Source organism: Citrus sinensis, chromosome 3 (assembly GCF_022201045.2).
Source record: "Citrus sinensis cultivar Valencia sweet orange chromosome 3, DVS_A1.0, whole genome shotgun sequence".
Lineage (NCBI taxonomy): Eukaryota > Viridiplantae > Streptophyta > Magnoliopsida > Sapindales > Rutaceae > Citrus > Citrus sinensis.
The window spans coordinates 26,328,762-26,349,030 of record NC_068558.1 but is presented as its reverse complement, the minus strand read 5'-3'; the positions used below and the strand labels follow the sequence as shown (position 1 = coordinate 26,349,030).

The following is a 20,269-nucleotide window of genomic DNA, read 5'->3' as shown; positions in this document are numbered from 1 at the left end:
AAGAGAGTTAGCAATTTCATCGACCATGGTGTGGCCATTAGAAAAGCGGCCAGTTGGGCCACCATTGAAATCGATACCATAGGGGTAATAATTTGCTTTGGCAAAAGAAGGAAGATTGTTATTGTTGCCATTATCGATAAGTGAATCTCCAAAAATGAACAAGGCAGGCACCATTTCTCTTCCTCCTCCTCCTTGTATTGATCCCACGGGATCCCCATCTTGCCCTAGCGCCACTTTATCATTCATGAGCAGCAGCAGCAGCAGCATCACAAGCAAGAAAGAAAAGATAATCCTGAAGAAAATATTAACCATTATTTGATATTTGAAAGAGAGAAAATAAACGCTATGGCTAAGCAGAGATGAATAATGTTGCGAATGAGGATGATGAAGAAGCTTTAGAGTTAGAGGTACATGAAGGAGAGATGTTGAATTACACTATGTAGAAGATTTTATTAGCACCAAGATTTGAAGAGGATAATTAGTGCAATAAGATTTCAGAACACGTGGCACCATCAAAGATAAGGTGTGCAACGTGATAATTGATATCAACAATAGTGAGAACATAATTTTAAAGGCGCTAATCGATCTGATAGGACTTTCAACAGAAAAATATCCAGCACCTTACAAAATATAGTAGATTAAGAAAGGGACAAAAATGCGAATAATGTCGTGTTCCTTTCTCCATTAGAAAGATTTATAAGAGTGATGTAGTATGCGACGTGGTGGATATGGATGCATGCCATTTGTAAGCATTAGTTTGATTTAAAGTTGAAGTTATGCATGGCAAATATTAGCACAAACTCTTTCTTTTGATTTAAAGTTGTAGTTATTTAGTACCTCTTTAATGCCAACATCTCCACCAAAGCCAGCGCTCACTACTTCTCCACCCAAACTGCATCCAGTTCAGCTACTATTATATTGACTTATGTAAATTTCCAGAAACAAATTAATGTATGTTTAATTTTCAATAGAACATAATAATGGGAATTAGGAACAGAAACCATTTTTCTCCACCCAAACTGCATCCAGTTCAACTGCTGTTATATTGACTTATGTAAATTCCACAAGCAATTTAATGTTTGCTTAGTTTTCAATAGATCTTAATATTGGGAATTGTGGAAAGAAACCATTAGTGGAATAGTAGCCAATATGGAAATTTCGCTGTATCTTCTAAAAACAAATTAATGTATGCTTAACTCCTTATCCACTGCTTTTTTATAAATTAATTTGTTTCTGGAAATTTTTATAGTGGCTACATTCGACTAATGCCTTCTCTGGAGTTCTTCTAGCTACTTTGTGAACTTTACATACTGGTCAAGTTCTTACTTATTCTCTAGGATATGAGAATGAGTTTCTTGCATGGTGACTTAACGGAGGAGATATTCATGGAGCAACCTGAATGATTCAATGTTAAAGGCAACAAAGAAAGTGTATGCAAGTTGAAGAAAAGTTTGTATTGACTGAAATAGGCACCAAGACTATATTACAAAAAGTTTGATTTTTTTACAAAGAATCATGGTTTTAGCAAGATATTGTCTTTTTGTAAAGAAGCTTGGTGATAATAATTTTATCATTCTTTTTCTTTATGTGGATGATATGTTAATTGTTGACCATGATGCTAGTAAGATTGATAATCTAAAGAAAAAGCTTAGCAAGTCATTTATAATAAAAGATCAAGGATCGACAATATACATTCTTGGCATGACCATTTCCTATGACTGAAAAATTGGCAAGTTATGGTTATCTCAAGAAGCATTTATTGAAAGTGCTCTTGAAAGAATTAACATGAGCAAGGCAAAATATGTTTGTTCTCCACTTGCGGGCCATTTGAGGCTTAGTTCCAAGCATTTTCCTACAAGCGAGAAAGAGAAGCAGCAGATGAAAGGACTATTTTATGCTTCAACACTTCGCAGACTGATGTACGCCATGGCTTGTACCAATTATTGCACATGCAGTTGGTGTACTCAGTCAGTTTCTTTATAGTACAGGCAAAGAACACTGAACAGCAGTGAAATGGACCCTCAGATATCTCAGAGTCACTTCCAAGACATGTTTATGTTTTAATGGTGACAAGTTGTGTTATAAGTGTACAACATATATGGCAAGAGATGTTGATCCTAGAAAATTCCTATCAGGATATTTGCTTACCTTTGCAGGGGGGTAGTCTAAGAGGATTTCAAACTTCGTGTTGTTTTCTCCACCATAGAAGCAGAGTATATTGCAATCACTAAAACCCTTTGTGGTGAAGAATTTCTCACAAGAGCTGGATGTGAAACAAAATAGCTATGTCGTGTACTGTGATAATCAAAGTGCTCTCACTTGGCAATGAATTTAACATACCATTCAAAATTCAAGCATATAAGGTGAGGTATCAATGAATACAAGACGTGCTTGAAAAGAAATAGTTGCAACCCGACTATATTCATGAAGAATGTGTCAGATATGATGACAAAGTCGTTGCCCAAGGAGAAGTTGAAAGACTGTAAGTAGAGAACGGGCTTGGTAGTGCCCCCCATATGATCTGATGGGAAGATTTGTTGAATCCATCTCATTTGGGTGGCCCAAACCAAAGTTTCCATTAGTTTGGGTGTTTAAGAAATTAAAGGAAATATGTTATGGCTAATTGAAAATTGCCATCAAATTTGGCTTTGAAAATCACCTGGCTATAAAAGAAAAAGTAGACAAGTGAAGCAGCAGCCTTAAAAACATAGAAAAGATGAGAGAGAAAAAGAAGACAGTGGCAGACTCAATTTGGGGGTAAGGATTTTAATCTTTGAATGGACGATCGAAAGGCAAACTTAATCTCCCAAATTTGGAAGGCAATTTCTGGCATCGCCCTCTACATTCTTACTGGTCTTGATTTTTATTTCATTCTCTCATTGGTTGTTATCTGAGATACCCACTTGTTAGAATGAAAAATATTAGACTATTACTATGAGCAAGATTGTTGAGATTCTTGATATTGTTTGCCTCTAGTATTATTTAGAGAAGAATTTGTGTAGTAATCCCATTATTAATATAATGGAAGGTTATATTGGACTATGGTCCCAGTGGCGGATCTAGAAAAATAATTTACTGGGGGCGAAATTAGATAGTAGTAAAATATGAAAAACTAAAATTTTGAATATATAAATTATTTGCTAATACATTTATAATTATTCTCTATGCATTTTCATATTTTAAAAATGTTATGCAGTAGACTCATCATCAATATTATTAAATTTATTGTTTTCTATATAAACAACAAAACTATCATTTATCCCATCCGATTCCAAAGATGATTCTTCATGAGTTTCATTACTGAAAACATTCGCTCTACTATTATTATAGAAACTTGAAGAATTAATCTTATTTTTAAGAATATAAAATATTTTGGGTGGTGGGCTATCATTATTTTTAATTAAAATATAAGTTTTTATAATTTTTAAAAGTTAAAGTTTAAATTTTATAGGGTTTTATAATTTATAGTGACTATTTTAATAAATTTAATGGGGGTTAATTAGAAAACTAAAATATTTTTCTCTTTCAATTTTAGAATTTTTTTTTGGCCAGTGGAGGCTCAAGTCCCCACTGGTCATATGATGCATCCGCCCCTATATGGTCCTGTGGTTTTTTCTCGATTTGAGTTTTCCACATAAAATAATTTGTATCTCTTATGGTTGATTTATTGTTTTCAATTGTGTTGGTGTATTTTTTACTTGTTTATTTTTTTATACACATTCCGATTTTATCATATAAAGAGGGAAAATTTTAGTGTTTGCTTAATTTGCAGTTACTCATGTAAGTTCCTTTCCCAACAACACATGGTTCTCCTTTTTCTTTTGCCTGCCACGACCTCAACTTTTGAGGTTGTAGATTTGAGTACTACTCCTTGGACCTCTAATTTCTTATCTCATTATATAGTTAAATGTGGGTAAATATATCTCCACAAAGTTTCATTATATAGTCCACATGATAAGTGATTTTTTTTAAATAAATAGATAAACTTATATTAATAACCTACTTATTTATTTCAAGGGATAGCATTATAGTTTACTAATCATTTTCATAATCGAAGAGATAAAGGTTATTAAACTCACTTCTTTGATGGAGGAAGTGTGAAGTCTTCTATGTTATAAAATATTGTTATAAAAAGGGTTTCTAGCCTATCCAAATCTATGCTTGTTAAGAATTTATTTTCCACCACAAGCGAAAGGGTATAGAGTAGAAAAAGTAAGAAGATACTTTTATAAAATTTAGTGAATGTAGAGAACACTTGAAGCTTGAACAAGTATGATTGCAGGAAGATTTAATCTTAATTAATTTAATTCTTTTACAATATCTTTTATAAATATGTAGGATAAATATATTTTAAAATAAAATAAAACTTTTTAATTGTACTATAATATTACAAAATTGACGTATGATTGTATCAACAATCTTTTTATCCTGATCAATATGGAAAATATTAGCAAGTTCTTTCATTGTAACGTATTAATATTCAGAAAAAAAAATTGAAAAAACGAATCCAACGGCCTTATTTTCTTTGTGTTTTAATTTTTCTTTTCTTTTGAATGCCGTTATTGACCTCTATTATTTTTGTATTTTGATTTCACCATGATGGTTCATCAACTCATACATCAGGTAAAACTTACATCACATTAGCTGTACGTTACACATAAAATTTTAAACCTTAGAAAACATAATAATTATTAAAAAGGTCAATTTGAATTTGTCTTATCAGCATCCTCTGGAATCTTGTCTTGACAGCAGCCTCCGGAATCACAGTCGAAAAAGAAATGAAAAAAAAAAATTAACTTCGCTGATTGACGGGCGCTTCATTGGCATAAAGATTATATATATATATAAATATATATATATGTATATATATATATATATATGAACCCGATAAAAAAATGGCTTCATAAACGTTTTCGGTCACACTTCTTTTTAAGTTGCCTTTAAGGCAAATAAGGCCTTGTCTGGATGACAGGATTAAGTATCCAATTGGATTAATTTTAAGATTAAATATTTATTTCATATTTAATAAATTTACTTGAATTGAATTAAAAGAAACTAAATTTGAATTTAATTTTAAAATTATTGGATTAGTAATCCTAATTTACACACGAGTTCAATCTAACAGCCCCAAATATTTGTTTTTTAAATCAAACAGGTTAACGGTTTAGGTGGTTGCTTTAATACAAATAAGATTTGACGGACATGGATACTTGAGGCAACTGTAGACCGAAATTGGTATAAGAAGATCCCAAACATCATGTAATTGAAACTAAATTAAAGTGATTCCGACATCGATCTTCACTTCTTGAGGCAGCATATATGATGAAAATTGGTGCAAGAGAATTGTAAAATTAATTCAACAATTCCGAGCACGAATAAGAAAATAGTCTCTCACGTGCGGGCAACCGACGACTGGATTGCTATGATATTAGGACGAGTGATTCGGTTGTTGAGTTGTTGTTGGGTGGTATTGGTGTAGGAGTCAAATTGGAATTGAAGAGTCCAAACCAAATTGGTTTTTGATGATTTAATACCTGGATACAGTAGCAAGTGCTTCTCCATATTCTTAACTTTAAAACACTAAACTTGCCATTTAATCGGAGGTTGTTGGTGTGCTTGGCATTAATTTGGTGCTTGTTGGCCATTGATTGGCCATGAATTTGGTGCCCGATGGCCATTGATTCACCGTTGACCAGTGGCATTAATTCTCCATGACGGCAGCAAGGCAAGAACCCAAGTTGTACGTACAAAGTAACCGCACACCTGTTTGATTTAATATATATATATGCAGCGGTTACATTGAACAATAAAGCATCCAACGACTCTACTAAAAAGCGATAAAAAGGTGTGGTATGGTGTAATTGTTGTAATGTAGGTGGATTCTTAAAAATAATCATAAAAATTAAAAAAATAATAATTAATTGATTTTATATAATTTTTTTAATTATTTGATAAAAATTAATTAAATATTTAAATTTTTTAATTTCTTTTTTATTTGTTTATTATATTATGACTACCTAATAACTTATTTACAATATACTTAATTTTCTAATTAATTGCTTTTTAAATTTATTTACTTATTGTTATAAAATTTCATGAATAAGTGACGTTCATATTCAAATATAAACTTAAATGCTATTTAATATCATTTAAATATAATTTAACATAGTTTAATTTGGTACTACACCAAACATAAGACAATATAATATACACTAGCTTAATCCAATATAATCTAATCCAGTCTTATTCTAATAATTAGTCCAATTCAATTCGACATGGTAAATGTAGCTTAAAGTCATAAAGACTGATATTTGAAAGTTTCACCGAAAGCGAAGTATTTGTTTGCTTTTCTTTATTTATTCATCAATATTGCAATCATTGAAGTTTTCTTTGAAACCTTGTGGTGAAGAATTTTTTACAAAAGCTAGATGTGAAACAAGATAGCTATGTTGTGTACTGTGATAGTCAAAGTCCTTTCACGTGAAAATGAATTCAACATAGCATTCGAAATCCAAGCATATTAATGTTAGGTATCATTGCATACAAGACATATTTGAAAAGAAATAATTATAGTTTGAGAAGATTCATGAAGAATAGGTCAGATATGATGACAAAGTCGTTGCCCAAGGAAAAGTTGAAAGAATGTAAACCGAGAACGGGCTTGGTGGTGCCCTCCACATAACCTGGTGGGGAAGATTTGTTAGGTCTATTTCATTTGGGTGGCCCAACTCAAAGTTTCCATTATTTTGGGTGTTTAAATAATTAAAGAAAACAGGTTATGACTAATTGAAAATTACCATTAAATTTGGCTTTCAAAATATACAATGGCCGATTATTCCAATTTGGAGGTAAGGATCTTAATCTTTGATTGGATGATAGGAAGGCAAACTTAACTCTGTTTTCTCCCAAATTTGGAGGTATATTTCTGACATCGCCCTCTACATTTTTACTGGTCTTGATTTTTATGTAATTCTCTCATTGCCTGTTATTTGAGATTACTCATTTGTTAGAGAGACAAATATTAAATTATTACTATAAGCCAAGATTGTTGAGATTCTTAATGTTGTTAGCCTCTAATGTTATCTAGAGAAGAATCTGTGTTGTAATCCCCTTATTAATATAGTTGAAGGTTATATTAGACTATAGTTCTATGGTTTTTTTCTCGATTTAGGTTTTCCATCTAAAAATATGTCTCTTATGGTTGATTTATTATTTTAGATTGTATTAGTTTATTTTCTGCTTATTTATTTATGGTACACATTCCGATTTTATCACATAAAGAGTAAAAAAACACATGCTTAATTTGTTTAATTCCGATTTTGCTTAATTTGCAATTGTTTGTATGGGTTCCTTTCTCAAAAGCACATGCTTCTCCTTTTTCTTTTGCCTGCCATAACCTCAACTTTGAGGTTGCAAATCTAAATACAACTTCTTGGACCTCTAATTTCTTATCTCAATTATATAATTAAATGTGCGTAGATATATCCCCACAAATTTTTATTATATAGTTCACATGATAAGTGATTTTTAAAAATAAATAAATAGATAAACTCATATTAATAATCTACTTACTTATTTCGAGGGATAGCCTTATAGTTTACTAATCATTTTCATAATAGAAGTGATAAAGGTTATAAATTTCACTTCTTTGATGGAAGGAAGTGGAAAGTCTTGTAAGTTATAAAATATTATTATAAAAAGGTTCTCTGGTCTATTATAAAAAGGATCTCTAATCTATCCAAATCTATACTTCCTAAGAACTTATTTTCGATCACAAGAGAAAGGTTATAAAGTAGAATAAGGAAGAAGATACATTTTTTATAAAATTTAGTCACTATAGAGAACGCTTGAATCTTGAACAACTATGATTGGAGGAAAGATTTTATCTTAATTTAATTATTTTATAATTTCTTTTATAAATATGGTAGGATAAATATATTTTAAAATAAAATAAAACTTTCGAATTGTACTATAATATAACAAAATTGACGTAGGATTGTATCAATAATATTTTTATGATAAATATTAACAAGTTCTTTTATTTTAACGTATTAATATTCAGAAACAATTAAAAAAAAAGAATCCAATGGCTTTATTTGCTTTTTGTTTTAATTTTTTTTATTTTGAATGCCATTATTGACTTCTGTTATTTTTTTTATTTTGATTTCACCCGTGATGGTTCATCAACTCATATATTAGATAACGCTTACATTACATTAGCTGTCCGTTACACCTATAGATTTTTAAATCCTTGAAAAGATAATAATTATTAAAATGGTCAATAAATATCTCTTAACACCCCTTTTCGTAATTAATTCCATTAAAATATTTTAAAAAATTATAAAATTCTTTTAACAGCTCCATCAATAATAAAAATACCCTTACGTAAAATTTATTGTGTAAATTCAATTCTCTAATTTTTATTATTAAATCTCATTTCAGCAATTGAGTTTCTTCTATTTAAAAGAAAGAAATAATTCATTCTCTTAATTGTAGCCATTGGTAGTAAATTCTTCACCCAAAAAATAGAAAAAAAACAATAAAAGATAGAAATTTGTGTGATAGCTATTGATGAAAGAGTTTGGTAATGTGTACTTACTGGATACACTCCACCCACCAAAACTGATAAAATGGTGTGGAATCTTCAAACCTAGTCATTGAATGGTCTAATGACAAACTCAATGCATTAGGATAAACGAAAAAGGACTTAATGCTATTGTTAATGGAGTTGATATGTTTCAACATCAACTAATTTCTACGTGCAAGACATCAAAAATTGTTTTGGGATATACTTTAAAATACTCTTGAGGTGACAATATGGTACAACGTTTTATAAACAGTAACAGTGAATAGTACTCAAAATAGTAACTACAAATCGTGTTTTTAGAAAATTAATTTAGTTTAATTAATTTAGTGTTTTTAATATAATTAGGTTAATTATATTGGAGATTTTCTTATGCTTCACTCTATTAAGGAATTTAAAGAATTTAAGTCGTTAATTAATTAGTTATGGGGTTCTAATTGCCTACATCTATTTGTACTAAATGTAAATTCCTTTCGGCTTATATATATGTATGTGTATATATATATATATATATATATATATATATATATATATATCTGAAAGTTTTATTTTGTCCTCAATGAATTATACAATAAATTTAGTTAAATGATTTGAGCTATTGTTCAAAAAATAAGGATGAAATGAATTATTGCATCAAAATCAAGGATGAAAAGGGGTTTTCCATTTAATTATACATGGTTTTATTTTGTTCTTCGCCTACACCAAGCATTTTATTTCAAGCGACATTCAAGCTCATATCAAATATGCATGTCGCAATTGGACTACATAACAATTCGAGTTGTTTCATCAAAATAGGAATTGAACTTATAGCATTTTTTTACACTTGATTAAAATAGAATATATAGATTTTGTGCATCCTTTTTTAAGGCTAACCGAAAATGTACCTAAAATGATTTTGAAGATATTTCTTTTAATAGTAACATGCATGGCATTAGTTTACTTTTTAAGTTATCATGCACCCCACCTCATCTTCCGAATTAAATGTGTCTAGGGTTATTTTACTTCAACTGTAAGAGGTTAAATTAACTATATGATCCTCTTATTTAATACAATGATATTGGCCTACTTTATGTTTTTATTTTTATCAATAATGCTAGATATATTAATGATGCATTTAAAACGTATTTTCTAATTTCGTCGGTTCCGTCAAAACGACACTTCTTCACTGATTCCACCAAGAGTGATGTTGATTTCAGGTAATGATTGGATGTGTAGTATTTTCAATTGAAATTACTTAGAGTTTGTAATAGTAATAGGGATTGATTATATCTTATTGAAATGATTTTAGATTGTTCTGCTACTTGAATGTATGTCACTTGTTTTATGAAATATCTCCTTAAAAGATGATTTTTATTTTCAGCAAACATCTGACTGAGACCGCAGATCACACCACGGCTTAAGAAAAAAGAAAAAAACCAGCAACCATTTTAATTGAAGACAGTTTGATACTAATCTTTGATGCAAGATGTTACTTTAGGATTCTAGAAATTTTTATTATTTTTAAATTTTTTATTTTCATTAGAGTTAATTACAGTATGTATCTTAATCTTTTATTTCTATTGCAACATCAATTTAGTTTCCCTTTTTAAGTTAACTTAGGGAAGTAGGTTTCCTTTATTATAAATAGAGAGGTTTTATTATTGTAACTTCAATTCTATTAATCAATAAAATCCCCCTTTTATAATTCTGTGAAGCTTAATTAGTTAAATCTGTTATATGACTAAGTGGCGTGGTTAGTCAGCATTTGTGTGGGGCCAGAGTTAGTTAAATTTGTTACTGCTAACAGCTGGACAACAGAGCTATATATACATAACTCAAGGCTGATCAACAGGAGAGGTTAAGTCACGATTTTGAGAGACCTAGGGTGAGAGATAGAAAATTCTCTGTAGGAGAGATTTAATCTTTGTCATCAACACTCTCAGTGTAAACACTTTGTTCAATAAAAGCTTCAAGCCCAGAGGGGATTATTTGGTCGTGGATGTAGGTACCTTGGTACTGAACCACGTTAGATTGTGTGTATTGTTTCTGGTTCATCTTCTTCATGTTATCTGGTTATTACTTGCATTAAGCTGGTTAGCTTTCTTAGATAAAGAAGAGCGGATCTTGATTAATTGGATTCATTAGATCAGGTTAGTTGATTAACGGCTGTGAATTGGAGTAATTCCACAACAAACTGGTATCAGAGCTCTAAAAGCTCTCAGTTCTTGTTCGCAAATGGCTAGTATGAGATTTGATGTAGAAAAATTCAACGGAGAAAATGACTTCTATCTATGGAGTCTCAAGATGCGTGCAATCTTGATCCAACAGGGGCTTGACAGTGCTCTTGAAAATGAAGAGGATCAAACTGGCAAGAAAGAGAAATCAGAAGGCTCCTCAAGCTTAGGTGGAGACAGAAGGTCCATTAACAACAAAGCTCACAGCACCATAATCTTGCATCTTTCAGATGAAGTGCTGAGAGAAGTTGCTAAAGAGAAATCTGCATCTGGTCTCTGGTCGAAACTTGAAGAACTATTCTTGAAGAAATCCTTGGCCAAGAGACTCTATATGAAAAGGAAGCTGTATACATTCTCAATGAAGGAAGGAACAGCCATGAAGGACCATCTTGATGAATTCAACAAGCTAATCTTGGATCTTGAGAATGTTAACGTAAACCTTGAAGATGAAGACAGAGCTCTTATCTTGTTAAGCTCACTGCCAGATTCATACGAGCACTTTGTTGACACATTATTGTATGGAAGGAAAACCCTTACATTAAAAGATGTGAAGAATGCTCTAGAATCAAAAGATTTAAAGAAGAGAGCTGAGGGAAAAGATCAGGGCCTTGGTGAAGGTCTACTGGCCAAATCAAAACCTAAAAAGAAGAAATACCATGACAAGAAAGGTAACAATCAGAAGGATAAAGCTGATAAGAAAAAGAAGAAGAGGAAGTGCTACTTCTGTCAAAGAGAAGGGCATTACATAAAGGACTGTTTCGAAAAGAAGAAACTTGAAAAGATCCAGAAAGAATCTTCAGGGAAGGCAGCCATTGCATCAGAAGATGAAGGGGATTCAGAAGGTGCAGATGTACTCATAGCTGCAGAAAGACAACCCACTGAAGAATGGATCTTGGACTCAGGCTGCTCCTTTCACATGAGTCCAAACAAGCAACTCTTCAAGACCCTTGAGAAAGTGGATACAGGTAAAGTTTTATTGGGAAATAACTTAGCTTGTAAAGTTGCTGGAATTGGATCAGTTACCATAACTATGCATGATGGGGTAGATAGAGAACTAAGAAATGTGAGATATGTTCCAGAGCTTAAGAGAAATCTAATATCCCTAGGGACTGTTGACCAGTCAGGCTGTAGCATTAAGGCAGAAAATGGTGAACTGCAAGTCATTAAAGATGGGATAGTTACAATGAAGGGAATAAGAAGAAATGGGCTATATGTCCTAATAGGCTCCCATTCCTCACCAGGAGTAATAGCCTCTGTTAGTAGAGACAAAACAAAACTCTGGCACATGAGATTGGCTCACATGAGTGAAAAGGGGTTAAGAGAATTAGGCAAACAAGGTCTAATTGGCTCTGATCAGATTTCATCTCTTGAGTTCTGTGAAAAATGTGTGTTTGGAAAGGCAACTCGACTGAGGTTTGGGACTGGGAAGCAAGAAACCAGAAATTCAATGGATTATATCCATTCTGATCTATGGGGTCCATCCCAAGTACCATCACATGGAGGAGCTAGGTACTTTATGACACTAATTGATGACTTTACCAGGAAGGTTTGGGTTTTTATCTTAAAGCACAAGAGTGAAGCCCTACTGAAGTTCAAGGAATGGCTAACCTTAATTGAAAACCAAACAGACAGAAAAGTAAAGAGACTGAGGACTGATAATGGGCTGGAGTACTGTAGTAAAGAGTTTGATGAGTTCTGCAAAGAGAAAGGAATTGCAAGGCATAAGACTGTTAGACACACCCCTCAGCAAAATGGACTTGCTGAGAGGATGAACAGAACATTAGTAGAAAAGGTCAGGTGTATATTGTTCAGTGCAGACCTCTCAAAACATTTTTGGGCTGAAGCTGTCACTACAGCAGCATATTTGATAAATAGAAGCCCCTCTACAGCACTTAATTTCAGAACTCCTCAAGAGGTTTGGTCTGGGAAACCTCCTGATCTAAGCAACCTGAGAATTGTTGGCTCACCAGCATATGCTCATGTTAACCAAGGAAAGCTTGAACCTAGGGCAATCAAGGGTATCTTTATTGGTTACCCTGAAGGTGTTAAGGGATATAGAATATGGTGCATTGATGGGAAACCTTCAAGAATTATAGTAAGCAGGGATGTTGTATTTGATGAGGGTTCCATGCTGCAGCAAAAGGTTGAAACTGAACTGATAACTTCAGAACAGAAAGCTAACCATAAGCCTAACTTGGAGGTGGAGCCTACTGATGATCACAAGGACACTGATGGGAAATCCAAGTCTTGTGACAGTAAACTTAGAACCTCAGAAATGGACAACTACCAGCTGGCAAGGGACAGAGAAATGAGGGTTATCAAAATACCTAAGAGATTTGGCATAGCAGATTTGATATCCTATGCACTGAATGTTGCTGAAGAAGTTATTGGGGAAGAATCCAGCAGCTATAAACAAGCCATGAACAGCAGAGACAAATCCAAATGGCTGTCAGCAATGGAAGAAGAAATATCCTCATTGAAGAAAAACAACACCTGGATTCTGGTGAGAAAGCCAGAAGATAGGAAGCTCGTTGGGTGCAAATGGATCTTCAAACTTAAAGATGGAGCCACAAGTGTAGAACCCCCTAGATATAAGGCTAGGCTGGTGGCAAAGGGCTTTACACAGAGAGAAGGGGTAGATTATAGTGAAGTTTTTTCACCAGTGGTCAAGTATAGCTCAATAAGAGTGTTGCTTGCAATTACAACCTACCATGATCTGGAACTGGATCAGATGGATGTCAAGACAGCCTTCCTACATGGCAATCTTGAAGAAGAGATATACATGGAACAGCCAGAAGGCTTTACACAAAGAGAGTCAGAAGACATGGTGTGCTTGCTTAAGAAGAGCTTGTATGGTTTAAAGCAATCCCCCAGGCAATGGTATTTGAGGTTTGACCAATTTATGATTGCTCAGGGTTACTTAAGAAGTCAATATGATAGCTGTGTATACTGCAAGTTCCTACCTTCTGGGGATGGGATTTATTTGCTTCTCTATGTTGATGACATGCTCATTGCATGCAAGCACAAAGAAGAAATAGAAAAACTTAAGACTGAGCTAAGGGCTGAATTTGAGATGAAGGACCTAGGCTCTGCCAGCAAGATTCTAGGAATGCAGGTAAAGAGGGATAGAGCTGCAAAGACTCTATTTCTTTCACAAGCTGCTTATATCAAAAGGGTGCTTGGCAAGTTTGACATGGTTACCTCTAAAGTTGTTTCCACCCCTCTAGGCACACACTTCAAGCTGTCAAAGCAGCAAGAGCCATCAGATGAAGCAGAGATTGAGTATATGAAGAAAATACCTTACTCTAGTGTGGTTGGAAGCATTATGTATGCTATGGTGTGCTCTAGGCCTGATATTGCTTATGGAGTAGGAGTAGTTAGCAGATTCATGGGGAACCCAGGCAAAATGCATTGGAGTGCTGCTAAGTGGATACTTAGGTATTTGTGTGGATCATCTGATTCTGGTATTTTGTTTAGTAGAGATAACAATGTCACAAGTAAAGTCATAGGCTATGTGGACTCAGACTTTGCTGGTGACTTAGACAAGAGAAGGTCTACTACTGGTTTTGTTTTCACCATGTGTGGAGGAGCTATAAGTTGGAAAGCATCACTGCAATCAGTTGTTGCCTTATCAACTACTGAAGCTGAATACATTGCACTTACTGAAGCTGTTAAAGAAGCTAAGTGGATCAGAGGGATTATATCTGAACTGGGGTTGATTCAGGATACAATTCCCATATGTTGTGACAGCTCAAGTGCAATTCAGTTGAGTAGAAACTCCAAATACCATGAGAGAACCAAGCATGTAAATGTAAGGTTACATTTCATAAGAGAGGAAATCGAAAGAGGAATAGTGGATGTTGTAAAGATCCCTACTGAAGACAATCCAGCAGATGCACTAACAAAATCAATACCAACAGTCAAGTTCAGAAACTCTCTGAGCTTGATTGGCGTTAGAAGCTTGTAAGTCAAGCATATTAACCATCTAAACCAGAGCTGGGTGAAGCTAGATCAAAATCAACTAAGGTGGAGATTTGTGAAGCTTAATTAGTTAATTCTGTTATATGACTAAGTGGCGTGGTGAGTCAGCATTTGTGTGGGGCCAGAGTTAGTTAAATTTGTTACCGCTAACAGCTGGACAACAGAGCTATATATACATAACTCAAGGCTGATCAACAGGAGAGGTTAAGTCACGATTTTGAGAGACCTAGGGTGAGAGATAGAAAATTCTCTGTAGGAGAGATTTAATCTTTGTCATCAACACTCTCAGTGTAAACACTTTGTTCAATAAAAGCTTCAAGCCCAGAGGGGATTATTTGGTCGTGGATGTAGGTACCTTGGTACTGAACCACGTTAGATTGTGTGTATTGTTTCTGGTTCATCTTCTTCATGTTATCTGGTTATTACTTGCATTAAGCTGGTTAGCTTTCTTGGATAAAGAAGAGCGGATCTTGATTAATTGGATTCATTAGATCAGGTTAGTTGATTAACGGCTGTGAATTGGAGTAATTCCACAACAAATTCCCTCTAGGTTATCGATAAAAATCTATCTTATACAGTCATTTAGATTAGAATATCATCTAATCTCACTTCATGCATTATTAAAATCTCGTTGAGTCATTTTGTTTAGAATGAGATCTAATCACACTTTGATTAGAGTGTAAGTTAATCGCGTTGGCTTAGTCCAATACTAGAATGATATTTATTATCTATCCTATAAATTATACTTCCACTACACCGCTACATCAATTGTTATCAGAGCAAATTCGCTTGTCACCATGGTACGACCATGCGAATAAAGGGGCAACTGTCCCGAAGACGATGATCAAATTATGCAAGCACAGACTGTAGAGGCTGTCAGACAGGCTGCCAGTGAAGCAGGCTTGCAAGTGATTGAGGATGCTTATGACTCGAGATTGAAGGTGATAGAGTTAGCAAATGAGAGTCTTAAGCTTTCATTGAATGAAAATAGAAGAGGTCAACAGCAAGGAGTTAATCGTGAGGAAGAACATTAAGGAGTGAAACATGGTGCACAGCCAACGATTACAACCACGTGAAGATGCTTCAGGAGGTCAATCACGAAATAAAACCTCAAGGCATTAATTTACAAAATAGTGCCTCATAATTTAGACTCACATGAAGAATGCGAGTGCACATGTATGAGGAGTTAGGAAGCGATTCAAAAGAAAAAGAATCTATGGACGATGATAGGAGGTGTGGAAAAAGTCTAGATTACAAGATTAATGTTAATATTCCAGATTTTTATGGTGGTATGCATGTCAAAGAAATTGTATACGGGATTTCAATGGTGATAATTCTTCGAGTATGTAGAGATTCCTCAAGAGAAGTGGATTAAGCTTATGGCATTTAAGTTGAAGGGCGTAGCTTCTGTATAGTAACAACACATATAAAACCAAAGAAGGGTTGTGGGAAAATAATTTATAAAATTGTGGCCTAGAATATAGAAGATGGTGAAAGAGCATTTTCTACCAGCAGATTACTGGTAGCAGCTGTATATCAAATATTAGGATTATAGGTAAGAAAATTGCAGCATGGATGAGTATACTAAAGAATTTTATTGTCTGCATATGAGAAATAATAAGGAAGAGCCAGAATTTCTAGCAATTACGAATTATATTGGCAAATTGAAATAAAAGATACAAGATGGAATAGTATATATAATTTGGGACTTGGGTTCCCCAGTCACTAGGGCTAAAAGGTTGGAAAAATAGAAGCAACAAGTTGTTTCTAGTACTAAGCAGCAACAACTCACTGGCCTGCGGAGTAGACCAAGTGGTATTGGGGTAGAGAAAAAGTAGAAACCACAGGTTGGAAGTAGTCAAATGCAACAATTGCCAAAGCAACAGCTGAGGCAGCAGCCAACTAGACAGTAGTAGCCACAACACAGCAACAACCAACTAGGCAGCAACAGAATAACCCATAGGCAAAGCCTATGCTGAATAAGTGTCTGAAGTGTGGAGAGCCAAGCCATCGATCGAGTGACTATCTTCCTGAAAATTTAAATTTAATAGAAGCTGAAGTCAGCGAGACAGAGGTGAATAATGTCAAGGATTTGGATGATGAAGAAGCTTTAGAGTTGGTGGTAGATGAAGGATAGATGTTGAATTGCATTGTGTAGAAGATTTTATTAGCACCAAGATTTGAAAAGGATAATCAGTGCACGCGGCACCATCAACGATAAGGTATGGAACTTGATAATTGACCTCAGCAAGATTATAGTTTTAATGGCACTGGTCGATCTGATAGGACTTTCAATAGAAAAATATTCAGTACCTCACAAAATATAGTAACAGAGGTTTGTCGTGTTCCTTTCTCCATTAGAAAGATTTATAAGAGTTATGTAGTATGCAACGTGGTGGATATAGACGCATGCCATTTGTAAGCATTAGTTTGATTTACGGTTGAAGTTATGTATGGCAAATCTTAGCATAAACTCTCTCTTTTGATTTAAAGTTGTAGTTATCCAGTACCTCTTTAATGCCAACATCTCCACCAAAACCAACGCCCACTACTTCTCCACCCAAACTACATCCAGTTAAGTTGCTATTGTATTGACTTATGTAAATTTCAACAAACAAATTAATGTATGCTTAATTTTCAATAGAACATAACAATGGGAATTATGAACAGAAACCATTCTTCTCCGCCCAAATTGCATCCTGTTCAACTATTGTTATATTGACTTATGTAAATTTCCACAAGCAATTTAATGTATGCTTAGTTTTCAATAGAACATAATATTGGGAATTATAGAAAGAAACCATTAGTAAAATAGTAGCCAATATAGAAATTTCGCTGTATGTTCCACAAACAAATTAATGTATGCTTAACTCTTTAGCCACTGCTTCTATGTAAATTAATTTGTTTGTGGAAATTTTTATAATGGCTACTATTCTACTAATGCCTTCTCTAGAGTTCTTCTCTCTGCTCTGTGAACTTTACATACTGGTCAAGTGCTTACTTATTTACATTGCAAATGTGCTGCAATTGCTCTTTGCACCTATAAAGCATTTCAAGCAATTTTTTAACAACCTTCCGCTTGTATCAGTCAATCAAATATAAACGGAATAAATTAGCATTAAGAAAATGATATTTCACTATCAAGTCTATGCAATGTCACTCTCATTTTTTTTTCAACTGCTACTTTTTCGTTATTGTGAAAAATTTTAATATATTCACAAGCGCATGAATCTAGAAATAGAATAATGATAACGAGGTCGAACCAACAAGAATTGTTATAAATTGAAAAGTTTAATTTTAATATAAAATTAATATTAATTATAACCTAGTTGAGCAAATTGAGTTTGCAAGAAAAATAAAACTAATTAAACTAAGGAAACAATTAAAGCAAATAAGAATTTAATAAGACAAAAATTACCAAGATTTCAAAATCCACCATGATTCAACTCGTAATTATCTAATTATTAATTAATCCCCAATTTTAGAGTGACAACTTGAAATCAATCTATGTCATCTCATAAATATAACAATTAAGCTCAAGTAATTAAATCTAATGTAGGTTCTTTTCTGTTTAGTAGTATGATATCTAAGCATCCCATGTAAACATATTGAATAACAAGAGTCAAAGTTTTCTAAGCACTCTGTGTAAAAATTTTAGTGAAAGACACAGAATCAAAGATAATCATGTATAGACTTCATTGATCCAAGCATAGATTTAGTCAAATATTAATCAATAATGCATGACAGAATTGGTGAAAAGAATTTACTAACATCCAACTAATCATGTGAAAAAAAAACCATAATCATCAAAGAACATAGATATGGAATTAATTAAAAGATAATTATTTCATTGAATAGGGCTTCATCTTTAACCTTAGTATAAGAAAATTAGCTAGACATACTTAAACTGGGAGTAACAAATAAAATAAAACCAGTTATGGGAAAATTGATTTGCTGCTACTCCTTTTCTTCTTCCTGTCTTACGGCTTCTCCTCTGGTGGTTGCTCTTTCAAAAGCCAAAGTCGGCTTTTTATAATGCTTAGCCACCCACCGACCTAACAAAGCCCACTGACCAAGCCCTTTTTAAATTGTTTCCTTATTAAGGTTTGAAAGCTAGCCACACGTTTAACTTAAAAGCAAAAGGCCAATTAATAATTTCTTCTTTTAATGCCCTGCACATGCATTCCAAATTGCCAAATCTTTGCTGTCCAACTGCACACCCACCGTTCATTATTTGAAGAGATTGAATTCTAATTTTGGTCTTCTTGACTTTCATTAATTCTTAGCTGTATTTTTATCTTCCAATTTAATCTTTATTCCTTCCCAATTTGAACTTCTTCATGACCTTTTTATCCTTGATCTTCAATTAATTTCCTATTCAACAAAATAATTTAATTAATTAAAAATAACAAATAAAAATAACTAACAATTATATAATTAAGGGTAAAATATGTATATAGAATATGCCCATCAAATACCCCCAAACTTAGATTTTGCTAGTCCTCGAGCAAAACTAAAACTAAAAATAAAAAAAATAAAAGTAACGAAAAATAAATCCTAACTAAATCACTTTCGCATGTAATCGCGATTGCATTTAGCGTATGCAACAAGCCCTTAAACCCCTAGGTGACCCTAGTGGACGAGTTATAGTCTCGTGAGGACTTCAACAATGATACCCACAAACATCATTTTCTTTTGTTTGAAAAAACAATAACACAAAAAGAACAACGGACTTTAAATAAAACATAAAACTAGCCTCAAAGATTGAATAAGTTATATAGCTCAAAGAAAATTTCAAATATTGGCAAAGTTCTAACTTTAATTCAATAGTCAATCACATCTCTTTTTTGATTCTTGTAGTGTGTGTGTGAAATCAATTCAATCAAATACATTCTCAAAATCTTCAATATCAACAGCCTTCATCTCGAATAAAGAAAAGAGTAGGTCAAACTAATCTTATCATCTTGATCTCCAATTTTTTTTTTCCACAAGCTTTTATGTGCATTTTCTTTTGATTTTTTTTTTAGTACATGCACTTGATTTTTTTTCTTTTTTTTTAACCATAGTCAGGAGCTTTCACTCTACCCCTTAAGTTAGCCTTCTTCTTATGGTAGATTATCCTCTACATACTAGTGGTATACAGGCCCAAATTACTCAATGATAGCTTCACTCTTAAGGGTTATAGGTAGCTATTTCTGACTTTGGTGTCTGTGTATACTATTTTGTACTATGGAGATAAGAATCGAGACAAACAGTCATTTACTCTCTCTAAAATTATCAACTTAGGCTGCGTCAATATCAAATTTCAAGTCAAAATTATGAAAGAACTGATGTTAGTGCTCATGGTGTTTACAGAATCTCAATCAAGAGGAATTAACACAAGAACCAAGTATAAACTAAGACAATATTCAACTCTTTCTAAGAATCATATTCATTATCAATCAAATTCTTATCATTGGCTTTCCACATAAGAACAAAAAGAAAAAAAATA

General features: G+C 33.2%; 1 protein-coding gene across 5 annotated transcripts in view; it reads right to left on the bottom strand.

The window, feature by feature from the left end:
- Nucleotides 1–20,269, bottom strand: part of LOC112497060 (GDSL esterase/lipase At1g71691) — a 113,537-nt gene that overhangs the window by 58,302 nt on the left and 34,966 nt on the right. The gene's annotated exons all lie outside the window — the stretch shown is intronic.